Below are 10,819 nucleotides of genomic sequence, written 5' to 3' on the forward strand. Positions count from 1 at the left end.
TAGCATTTTCAGTTGTTAAACCGCTTCCAAAACGGAACTGCACATTTGATAGCAAATTATGTGAAATAAAATGACCAATTACTCTTACATACACAGTCTTTTCAATAACTTTAGCAAACACTGATGACATAGAAAAAGGTTTAAAATTGTCTATATTATCTCCTTCTTTCTTTTTATAAAGTGGCTTCACTACTGTGTGCTTTTACCGCTCAGGAAACTGACCATTGTTAAAGAAAAAATTACAAATATGGCTCAGTACAGGGCTAACATGTGCAACACAGTACTTTAATATTCTGCTAACCACTCCATGATATCCATGAGAGTCCTTAGTTTCCAGTGATTTAATTATTGACTCAATCTCCCCCTTCTTAGAACCACAGAGGAGTATTTCAGACATCAATCTCGGAAAGGCTTTTTCCAAGAGATATATGATTCCCTGTCGGAACTAAATTTTTATTTAATTCACCAGCAATGATGAGTACCTCCTTATTAATTACACTATCTATGCAGCTAATCCCCAACGTCTTCTACACCACCACGTTTCATAAGCCTCTACTCTCTCCTTATCTAAACTCTTCTATGTTTCACATCTACTCGTGGTGACTACACTCCAAACAATTTCAGAAAAGTGTTCCTAACACTTAAATCTATATTTGATTTTAATAAATTCCTCTCCTTCAGAAACGATTTTTTTACCATTGCTAGTATACATTACATACCGACTCTACTTCGGCCATTACAATTTAACTTGCTGGCCAAATAGCAGAGCTCATCTCCTACTTTTAGTGTCTCGTTTCCTAACCTAATTCTCTCAGCATCACCTGATTTAATTCGACTACATTCCATTATGCTCGTTTTGCTTTTGTTGATCTTCATGTTACGTCCTCCTATCAAGACGCTGTACATTCCTTTCAACTACTCGTCGAAGTCTTTTGCCGTCTCTGGTACAATTACCATGTCAAGGGCAAACCTCAAAGTTTTTATTTCTTCTCTCTGAACTCCAGTTCCTACTGCAAATTATTCTCTGATTTCTGTTACTGACTACTCAATGTACGGACCGAATATCATGGGGGATAGGCTACAACCCTGTCTTACTCCCGTCTCAACCACTGCTTTCTTTTCATGGCCCTCGACTCTTATAACAGCCGTCTGATTTGTTTTCAAATTGTAAATACCTTTCGCTCCCAGTATTCTATGCCTTCAAAGAGAGCACTGAGGTAAACATTGTCAAAAAACTTCTTTGCAGAGAAAGAAAGGAGTGCTAGTTGAGCAAGGTTCGCAGGAGAGCTTCTATGAAGTTTGGAAGGTAGGAGGTGAGGTACTGGCGGAATTAGAGCTGTGAGGACGGGACGTGAGTCGTGCTTGGGTTGTTCAGTTGGTAGAGCACTTGCCCGAGAAAGGCAAAGGTCCCGAGTTCGAGTCTCGGTCCGGCACACAGTTTTAATCTGCCAGGAAGTTTCATATCAGCGCACACTCCACTGTAGAGTGAAAATTTCATTCTAGTAAGACTTCATAATAGCAGATTCCAGCAAAAGATGCAATTCTCGTTAGTGCGTACGCGCGCAGCTGCGAGTTGACAGGTTTAGCAACGCATTTTGTCAGCTGAGCGAACGAGAGAGTTAGGCCTACCTTCGTGACGTAAGCGCTGCGGTCTATCTTTCTCGTGAGCCTCGTTTCTAAACATGTGACGACACGCCTCCGAGCGGCAGTAGGACGAAAAGGAATGTTACGGCAGTCAAGCCAAGGTGTGCATCGCTCATTCGAAAAAAAAAAAAGTCAGCCTTTAAGATGTCCTCTCCAGATGGGGACAAAACATTGTGTTTCGACAAGAAATCCATCCGAACACAATGCAATAGTCCGGAACATACCTAATCGATTTTATTAAATTTCTCCATTTTAGTTTCTCCTTGCATTTTTTCCATTTTCTTCGAGCGCTAGGGGCTACTCGGAGAAAAAATTTAGAAAATAAAAAATTGGACTTTCTTCTCATGCTGGCCGGTGTGGCATGGCGGTTCTAGGCGCTTCAGTCTGGAACCGCGCGACCACTACGGTCGCAGGTTCGAATCCCGCTTCGGGCATGGATGTGTGTGATGTCCTTAGGTTAGTTAGATTTAAGCAGTTCTAAGTATAGGGTACTGATGACCTCAGATGTTAAGTCCCATAGCGCTCAGAACCATTTTTCTTCTCTTATTTTAAGTTACTGCCACGAGGTCTAAGGCTAATTTAAAAATGACACTTCCGAACTACTTATTTATTTTACACTGAAATACAGCGATACTGTAAAAGCTTTGGTCATGTACAGGAGAAACAGTGACTTGCAGGTGCGAACTGTGGCATTGACGGAGACCGGATAGATGACTGGCGGCGTGAGTCACGGAGCGGCGCTGTCAAACGGGCCCTACTGATCGGAAATGCGTTGCGCTACCTGTTGTTGCCGCCAGTGGACAGGAAATTGTCGTCCGCTGACGCAGACCTACGCTTCGCACGGGGGCCGCGTTACTACACCGCGGGGAAAGCTCAGTCCCTTACCGTGTCACCCCGACGCGAGGCGTTAAAAGCACCAAAACGGATCGCCCCGTTAACCGACAGAGGAGGCAGAATAGATACTAGTATCGATCGTTGCCCGTTACATCTACATCTACATAGATACTCCGAAAGCCACCGTAAAGTACGAAGCGTAGGTTACCCTGTACCTGTCATTTCCTTTCCTGCTCCACTCGTGAAACGTCCCCTTTGAACTATTATACATGACTGTGCTTAAACTGACACACAATATTTTTAGCGCAACGCAATCTGACTTTCAAAAATCCCTACAAAAGACTGGCCCTGACTAACATTAACCTATACGTTTCACAAATCACTTACCTCACCAAAAATCTTCGTTACTCGAACTACTGCAATACAGCGAGCGCCACTACTGCCAGCTAAATAAAAGATTCAAACTACAGAAGGCACTACCTACTGATAGGGATAGTTAGCAAATGAAAGATTTTAATAGAGAACAAACAATGTATTTACCTTAATATCATCAAAAGTCATAATATATACAGCAGTTCATGACATCCATTTTTACAAATTTCAAAACTCCGCCATTTCTCTCCCCACATCCACCACTGCTGGCGGCTCACCTCCAACTGCGCAACGCTACGCGCTGTTCACATCCAGCTGCCGCTGCCCAACACTACAATGGCAGACAACAATGCAAACTAGCCACAGACTGCACACAGCACAGCCAGTGATTTTCATACAGAGAGCGCTACGTGGCGGCGGCGTTACCAATATGAAAACATAAACAGCCTACATACACTCGTAAATAGAGCGATATGTCTCCGTAAGAGCCCTAATTTCTCTTATCTTCGTGGTCATTACGCGAAAGGTGCGTTGCCGGCAGTAGAATCATCCTGCAGTCAACTTTAAATGCCGGTTCTCTAAATTTTCTCAATCGTACGTGGGGTGTTTGAAAAGACCGTGCAAAAATAAACATTACTTACGTGTTTGGGGTAAACCTTTTTTTATTTTTCGATACAGTCTCCTTTTAGACTTGTAGACTTCGTCCAACGCTGTTCTAATTTGTTGATCCCTTACGAATAATAGGAATTGTCCAAGTCTGCAAAATATCTAATAGTTGCTGCAATCACCTACTCGTTGGAATAAAATCTTTGTTCCGCCAGCCATTTCTTCAAATTGGGGAACAAACAGTAGTCCGAGGGAGATAAGTCTGGAGGATAGCGGGGATGTGAACGAGTTGGAATCCTATTTCCATTAATTTTGCGACCACAACTGCTGAGGTGTGTGCTGGTGCATTGTCATGATGGAAAAGGACTTTTTTGCGGTCCAATCGCCGGCGTTTTTCTTGCAGCTCGGTTTTCAAACGGTCCAATAACGATGAATAATATGCACCTGTAATAGTTTTACCCTTTTACAGATAGTCGATGAGGATTATCCCATGCGAATCCCAAAAGACAGTCGCCATAACCTTTCTGGCCGAAGGAATGGTTCAAATGGTTCAGATGGCTCTGAGCACTATGGGACTTAACTTCTGAGGTCATCAGTCCCCTAGAACTTAGAACTACTCAAACCTAACTAACCTAAAGACATCACACACATCCATGCCCGAGGCAGGATTCAAACCTGCGACCGTAGCGGTCGCGCGGTTCCAGACTGAAGCGCCTAGAACCGCTCGGCTACTCCGGCCGGCGAAGGAATGGTCTTCGCCGTTTTTGGTAACCCATTGTTTAGATTGTCGTTTGGTCTCAGGAGTATAGTAATGTATCCATGTTTCACCCACAGTGACGAAACGACGCTTAAAGTCCTGCGGATTCTTCCTGAACAGCTGCAAACCATCCTTGCAACACTTCACACGATCCCGTTTTTGGTCAAGCGTGAGCATTCGCGGAACCCATCTTGCGGATAACTTTCTCATGTCCAAATGTTTATGCAAAATATTATATACCCGTTCATTCGAGATGCCCACAGCACTAGCAATCTCGCGCACCTTGATTCTTCTCTCATCCACACCATGTCATGGATTTTATCAATGATTTCTGGAGTCGTAACCTCCACAGGGCGTCCAGAACGTTCAGCATCACTTGTGCCCATATGGCCTCTCCGAAAATTTTGAAACTACTAATAAACTGTGCAAATCGAAGGTGTAAAATCACCGTAATGTTTATCAAGCTTCTCTTTAGTCTCCCGAGGCGCTTTGCGTTTCATAAAGTAATGTTTAATCACCACACGAAATTCTTTTTCGTCAATTTTTCGACAATCACTCGACTTCACACGAATGTCAAACACAAATAAATAGACCAATATGGCTGAAACTTGGTGCGTGCTCTTTCCAAAGATGCTACTAACTAAACATGACCTCGATACACGCCGGTGGTGCCATCTCACGGACTTTTCACGCACTTTTCAAACGCCCCTCGTATTCCTCGAAAACAACGTCCCCTTTCCTCTAGGGATTCCCATTTGAATTCGTGCAGTATCTCCGTAATACTTGCGCGTTGCTCGAACCTACCAGTAGCAAATCTAGTAGCCCGCCTCTTTCTTTAATTCGATATGTTACGGATCCAAAGCACTCGAACAATATTCAAATCAGATCGCACTAGCGCCCTATATGCGGTCTCCTTTACAGATGAACTTCACTTACTTACAATTCTCCCAATAAACCGAAGTCGACCACTCGCCCTCACCACCAGAATCATCACATGCTCGGTCCATTTCATGTCGCTTCGCAACGTTATGCCCAGACATGTAAACGGCAGACTGTGTCCAGCAGCAATCTACTAATGCTGCATTCGAACATTACGGATTTTTGTTTCCTATTCATACGCATTAACTTGCATTTTCCTACATTTAGAGCTAGCTGCCATTCATCACACCAAACAGAAATTTTGTTTAAGTCATCTTGTATCCTCCTACAGTCACTCGGCGACGAAATTTTCCCCCATACCACAACATCATCAGCAAACAGCCTCAAATAGCTTCTCACCCTGTGCGCCAGATCATTTTTGTGCACAGAAAATAATAGCGGTTCTATAACACTTCCCTCTGGTCTTACTGACGATACCATTGTCTTCAATGAACAATCGCCATAGAGCGGCACGTGCTGGTTTCTGTTACTTAAGAAGCCTTCGAGCCACTCACAAATCTGGGCAACTATTCGGAATGCTCGTACTTTCTTTAACAGTCTGCAGTGGGGTACATTATCAGATGCTTTTTGGAGATCTAGGAATCCGCTTGCTATTATATTTCTAAGCAATGGCCCTTTCACACCTAACCTCCAATCTCACCCACGGGAATGAAATATGATCTGGATTCCTGCAGCCTAGAGACATAAACTGCCTATTCATCTGTAATATCGGTTTTTTTATGTCACTCCGGTTTCACTTCCAGTCCGGTTTGAGAGAAAAGCAAGGGCTTTTCTTCCTCTCGGAGAATTCCTTCCAGATAGTAAGTCAAACGTGTATAGCCTGCCCGGAAAGTGAAGAGCGAAGAGGCGAGTCCCCATCTTTATACCAAACTACGTAGAAGCTCTTACAGTCTCCATCACAAGCTTATACCGGCCCTTCCCTTCCGCAGCGCTCCTTTTGAATCATTGGGGGAACATTGCGCAGACACACCCGAGGAGCGTCTACTTTCCACTGAACACGATAACATTAAGCGGAATACAGAAATTAGTAACTAATTAAAGACATTGAAAGTTAGACGTTAATATTTCTTTTGAAAGTTCGCCACTGATTTTGCGGTGGAGTGCATACACAAACGGTCAGTCTGAGATATTATTATCGTGTGTGGCAGCAAGTGAACAGTTGAGAGTAGTCGGACACAGCCTGCCGTGGACAGAAGCCGCGCGACAGTTGAGGTCGCAGCCTGCCGACTGTAATAGTAGCGCCGGGAGCGACTTTGGCATTAATTGAGGACTTTTGGTAACTTGCCTTTTTGCTTCGAGTAGTTGTTGCTTGCTTTCGCACGGGAGAAATTTTTTCAGATTTGTGTACACACACATTGAGAGTAATATTCATATCCATACTGTGACCAGATACGTGATTATTCATTATAGACGTTAGGAATGATTAAAGCTGTTGCTAATTGTACTGTCGAAGAAAAGGAAAGGTCCAAGTAAAGTTGGTCAGTGTTTGTCAATTTTCAGAATTAAGTAAATTAAAAGTTTTTATTTTTTCTCTCTTTTTTCTTTACACCGCTTAAGGTTTGTTGATCAAATCCCTCCTGATTATTCAGTTTCTATATTTAAAAGGCAGTAGTTGTATCAGTAATTGTGACCATGCATTGCACTCTGCTTGGATCGCAGTATTTCTTTTGAATTATTTTGGCATGTTACTGGATACAGAATATTCACGCAGTTGCAGCGCAAGGCGAGGTAAGTTAATCTGCTGCGTGCAAGAGCATTATTGTATGTAATGTTAGGAGAGAAACTGATGGGTGGTCCTAATGTGTTTCGTGGACTTCGATTGCAGTTTACCTATGATGTAGAAGCTGTGTTTGGAGGCAGTACATGGCTTACTTTGGCAGTTCTGTGGAGCAACCACGCAGACTATGGTGGCCTTGAAGCTTTTCCAGACGCTAATATCTTGGCCTGGAAGACATGGAGTATAGCAGAGAGGACAGGACTGCTTGCTAAGGTTCCTTATGGGACTTTGTTGCCAGATAAGCCCTTTACTCTCTCTACAAGCAAAAGGAAGAAGGAATATTTGATATTTCGTAATTTAGAGTAAAAGTAATAAATTTCTGCTTTTTTTCTCAATCAGAATATTAATATTGTCTTGGCCTGGAAGACATGGAGTATAGCAGAGAGTACAGAACTGCTTGTTAAGGTTCCTTATGGGACTTTGGTGCCAGATAAGCCCTTTGTAACTCTCTTCTTTCACCGGAACAATAATAATTACAAATAAAGAATTAAACAACCTTCAGCATGCATATGAACAGCGAGAGAAAGCTCCGCGTTCTGGTTCTGGACCTGATGGGCAAACCGGGACCAATCGACCGCCGTGTCATCCTCTGACAATGGCGTCATTGGATGCAGACTGAACAGGTGTGGGGCCAGCACACCGCTCACCCGGCCGTTGTCGGTTTTCTTGACCTTGGAGTCGCTACTTCTCACTCAAGCAGCACCTCAGCTGGCATAACGAGGCGGCCTGCACCCTTTTGCACACGAACATAATCTACCTTTAGCACCGCCTGCTGCACATCCCTGCTACACGAGAAGTTGGTTTTCAAGCCGTCCTCACACAGAATGCGTTCCTCATGGTTAAGCACGCCACACGTGGCCTCCATCGTGGTTGGTGCACGACCGGTAACACGGAATATGTTCCTCGTCATGATTTGCCACTTCAGCCTTCAGCTAGTGGCAACTGTTGGTTGTATCTGGTTTGGAAACCGAACAGTTCTTTACGAAAGTGGACAGGTGAAAAAACTCCTACGCTAGCTGTATTAAAAATGTTCACTTATTCTCTTGTCCATATGCTAGTCGTGTTGTTCTGTCTGTAGTATACATATAGGGGATGAACAAAACGTTTCCTTCTGAAGACCGTACAGTCCACTATCTGTATGACAATCAGACAAAATCGCCGTGACGGCTGCAGTGGCCGAGCGGTTCTAGGCGCTTCAGTCCAGAACCGCGCGACTGCTACGGTCGCACGTTCGAGTCCTGCCTCGGACATGGATGTGTGTGATGTCCTTAGGTTAGTTAGGTTTAAATACTTCTTAAGTTCTAGGGAACTGATTAGCTCAGATGTTAAGTCCCATAGTGCTCAGAGCCATTTGAACCATTTGAAAATCGCCCTCAACATTGGTGCAACCATCCCACCCACGCACCAGATTGAAGATGCCCGTCTGATAAACGTGTCTTGCTGCGTGAAGAAACTCGTAACTGCCTCGTCCGAAAGAAATTGTCGACCCTTCAAAACGACCTTTTTACAGAGTACGAAGGTCATGGGTCGGGAGACCCCTTACCGGACAGGTCCGGCCGCCTTCGTGCAGGTCTTATTACATTCGACGCCACATTTGGGGACCTGCGCGCCGGATGGGGATGAAATGATTATGAAGACAACACAACACACAGTCCCCCACCTGGGTTGGCGTAAATTCTGCATTACCGACATTTGCGATATGGGGACGCGTTATCATGGAGCAGCAGCACCCCTTGTCGCACCATTATACAACGGTGGTTTTCGACAAACATGTTGCCCCATACTACTCAACCACGATATTATTGCACTTGGCATTACCAATCCTCTGTATCGGCATGAACAGCATCCGCAACGACTGAAGTCAAGGAAGAGTTTCCTGACGACATCAGAGAAACTTAAAACCACTGCTGAAAGAGCTAGGTTGCAGCTATGAAGGTAAAAACAGTTGTTGAAGCTTTACCTCCAGGCCATGACGGGGAATGGACAACTTAGAAGTCCCTGAATAGACTCTGAAATGGAAATGAGGGTTTGGCGTCATTGGCCGGGAGGCTACTTACGGGATGGGTCCGGCCGCCTTGGTGCAGGTCTTATTACATTCGACGTCACATTGGGGGACCTGCGCGCCAGATGGGGATGAAATGATGATGAAGACAACGTAACACACAGTCCTTGAGAAAATCCCCGACCCAGTCGAGAATCGAACCCGGTCCTGTAGGACGGCAATCCGTCACGCTGACCACTTTTTTTTCATTTTGTTCGTTTATTTATCACTGTGTTTGGTCGTTGCGGACGTCATATGACTTCCATTCAAGTTCGTTTGTTGATCCTTCCAGTCAGTTTTTTTATTACGGGGGCCAACCGGCCCTCTGACCGAACACGCTGAGCTACCGTGCTGGCGCCACTCAGCTATCGGGGCGGACCGTGAATAGACTGTGATCCGGAGTTGGAAGATCAAAAGTTAACCTGGCAAGATGAGGATACACTGATCCAAATGATATTCGCTGTGACTATGGAGGACAGAAAGTCCGGCACATGCTTCGGTGTCGATTGTGCCCAGTCTCCTCTACAGAAGATGACCTTCAACTAGCAACAGAAAATGCACTGGAAGTGGCCAAGATTTGGTCGAAAGTTATTTAGTCATAACTGCGTGAAATGTATGTACATGAACCTGTATGTTTCTGACAAGAAAATACTAATAATAATTGCACTTGGACGTTATCGAAAATTCGCCGAGGCGTTACAGTAAACAAGTAGGCCTACGGCGGTGACTGCGAAAAACTCATCACACTGTCAATGTTTTCGGGTCACACATTTTTCATTCCCCGATAGACATTTGCCGATGTTTGTCCTTCGGCAGCCAAGAAAAGAATAACAGTACGTTGGTACCGTTTGGAGCATTTGGTAATAAGGACGCCGTAGTTCACGATCCGGTATATACCGCACGATCTCAGAAAGACATGAATGCCACACTAATCGTTTGCGTACATGTCGAACCTTATACAGGGTGGTCCATTGATGGTGACCGGACCAAATATCTCACGAAATAAGAATGAAACGAAAAAACTACAAAGAACGAAACTTGTCTAGCTTGAAGGGGGAAACCAATGGCGCTATGCTTGGCCTGCTAGATGGCGCTGCTATACGTCAAACGGATATCAACTGCCTTTTTTTAAATAGGAACCCCCATTTTTTATTACATATTCGTGTAGTACGGAAAGAAATATGAAGGTTTTAGTTGGACCACTTTTTTCGCTTTGTGATTGATGGCGCTGTAATAGTCACAAACGTATAAGTACGTGGTATCACCTAACATTCCGCCAGTGCGGACGGTATTTGCTTCGTGATACATTACCCGTGTTAAAATAGACCGTTTACCAATTGCAGAAAAGATCGATATCGTGTTGATGTGTGGCTATTGTGATCAAAATGCCCAACGGATTTGCTATGTATGCTGCTTGGTATCCTGGACATCATCCAAGTGTCCGGACCGTTCACGGGATAGTTACGTTATTTAAGGAAACAGGAAGTGTTCAGCCACGTGTGAAACGTTAAACACGACCTGCAACGAATGATGATGCCCAAGTAGGTGTTTTAGCCGCAGTCGCGGCTAATCCGCACATCAGTAGCAGACAAATTGCGTGAGAATCGGAAGTCTGAAAAACGTCGATGTTGAGAACGCTACATCAACATCGATTGCACCCGTACCATATTTCTATGCACCAGGAATTGCATGGCGACGACTTTGAACGTCGTGCACAGTTCAAACAATGGGCACAAGAGAAATTACGCGACGATGACAGATTTTTTGCACGCGTTCTATTTAGCGACGAAGCGCCATTCACCAACAGCGGTAAAGTAAACCGGCATAATATGCACTATTGGGCAACGGA

The sequence above is a fragment of the Schistocerca cancellata genome, chromosome 9, assembly GCF_023864275.1.
Source record: "Schistocerca cancellata isolate TAMUIC-IGC-003103 chromosome 9, iqSchCanc2.1, whole genome shotgun sequence".
Lineage (NCBI taxonomy): Eukaryota > Metazoa > Arthropoda > Insecta > Orthoptera > Acrididae > Schistocerca > Schistocerca cancellata.